The following is a 2,202-nucleotide window of genomic DNA, read 5'->3' on the forward strand; positions in this document are numbered from 1 at the left end:
TTTTGTCGTCGTCATGAGACCAAGATTTCCTTAATAACTTATCGTAGCGACTGTCAAGTGCATGCCACAGCCTCCAACGAAGCGATTGGTTTTTCGTTAAGAATAAGACAAGCCCCCATCTATTGTAACGGCTTATAATGAAACACTGATATAAAAGCATATGCTATTGTTTTTCGTACCCCAAAAAACTATATGTTAATTAAAAGGAGTGAATACATCTAGTGAAAAAAAAAAAAAAAAAAAAAGTAAAGAGGATCCAGTCAGTGACCTCTCCATAAGAAAAAAATTTTAGTTGATTGGCTGGGTATATGTTCCCTTCGACCAACTATAATTCTTGGGAAGGAGTCTAAAATATATTGCATGTTTTGGGACTATATTGATCAAGTTTCAAGAGGGATCAGATTCTTTGTTAAAGATTTTAATGATCTTTGTTATGGTAAATAACTTTTTTAACCGTGACTTTGGGGTCGACCCGGTTGGTTCAGGGCTCCGAATGACGAGGACCAGATGTGGCTCTCCTTGGGGCGTTGTGGCGGCTGTGGTAGATCTGGCTGGAAAGTTCCGCAACGCCGGAAGGATCCAATAGCGGCCGAATACCTGCACACAGGTCGGGTCGGTAGTTCGGCCCGACCCCTCCGACGATCAAGTCAGAGAAGGGTGTGGAGGGGATTGTGGATGAGGAAGAGAAAGAACCTCCGAGTGTTTTGTGTTTGAGTTCCCCCCCTCTACTTTTTAGAGTTTGGGGGTATTTATAGATGAAGTTTGATGTTACCTGACGTTGCTGTCTGTAGGGTAGGGTCGTACCTCAGATAGCGTCTGTCGTTGTCGTGAGCGTTGCGCGAAAGACCGAGCTGCCGCAGGGTATGGGGGGTGTCAGTCAGCGCCTTCCCCCGTCTTGGCCGGCCATGAGGGGTCAGCCCTGGAGGTCGTTCGGACGCCGTGGGTGTGGGTGTGTGTCGCGTCGTTGTTAATACTCATTCTGGGGCAGTGTGCCGCGCAGGGTGTCCGAAGTGGGGGTGTATTACGTCAGATCCGGGGTGTTATGTCAAATCAGTTTCTTACCCCTATCATATGCCCCACCCGAAAGGAGCTATGCGTCGGTTTTGCACGTGGGGAGTCCGATGCATGGCTTCCTGCCTCAAGCGAGTTGTTCATGCGTCTGAGGGGTGTGCTGCGGATGGGTCGGTCGCGCGAACACCTCTCGAGCAGCACAAGGCCGCGGGCGGAGGAGCACAGCACAGGCGGGGTGACCGCGCGGATGTGTTCTCGGGAGGTGTCGAGCCGAGGGCCGAGGAGCACCACGCAGGCGGGGTGACCGTGCAGGTGTGATCTCGGGAGGCGTCGAGCCAAGGGCCGAGGAGCGCAACACAGGCGGGGTGATCGCGCAGGTGTGAGCTCGGGAGGCGTAAAGCCGAGGGCCGAGGAGCACAACACAGGCGGGGTGACCGCGCAGGTGTGATCTCGGGAGACGTAAAGCCGAGTGCCGAGGAGCACAACGCAGGCGGGGTGACCGCGCAGGTGTGAGCTCGGGAGGCGTAAAGCCGAGGGCCGAGGAGCACAACACAGGCGGGGTGACCGCGCAGGTGTGATCTCGGGAGACGTAAAGCCGAGGGCCGAGGAGCACAACACAGGCGGGGTGACTGCGCAGGTGTGATCTCGGGAGACGTAAAGCTGAGGGCCGAGGAGCACAACGCAAGCGGGGTGACCGCGCAGGTGTGAGCTCGGGAGGCGTAAAGCCGACGGCCGAGGAACACAACACGGGCGGAGTGACCGCGCAGGTGTGATCTCAGGAGACGTAAAGCCGAGGGCCGAGGAGCACAACGCAGGCGGGGTGACCGCGCAGGTGTGAGCTCGGGAGGCATAAAGCCGAGGGCCGAGGAGCACAACACAGGCGGGGTGACCGCGCAAGTGTGATCTCGGGAGGCGTAAAGCCGAGGGTCGAGGAGCACAACGCAGGCGGGGTGACCGCGCAGGTGTGAGCTCGGGAGGCGTAAAGTCGAGGGCCGAGGAGCACAACACAGGCGGGGTGACCGCGCAGGTGTGATCTCAGGAGGCGTAAAGCCGAGGGCCGAGGAGCACAACGCAGGCGGGGTGACCGCGCAAGTGTGAGCTCGGGAGGCGTAAAGCCGAGGGCCGAGGAGCACAACACAGGCGGGGTGACCGCGCAGGTGTGATCTTGGGAGATGTAAAGCCGAGTGCCGA

The sequence above is a fragment of the Musa acuminata genome, chromosome BXJ1-9 (genome assembly GCF_036884655.1).
Source record: "Musa acuminata AAA Group cultivar baxijiao chromosome BXJ1-9, Cavendish_Baxijiao_AAA, whole genome shotgun sequence".
In the NCBI taxonomy this organism is placed as follows: Eukaryota; Viridiplantae; Streptophyta; class Magnoliopsida; order Zingiberales; family Musaceae; genus Musa; species Musa acuminata.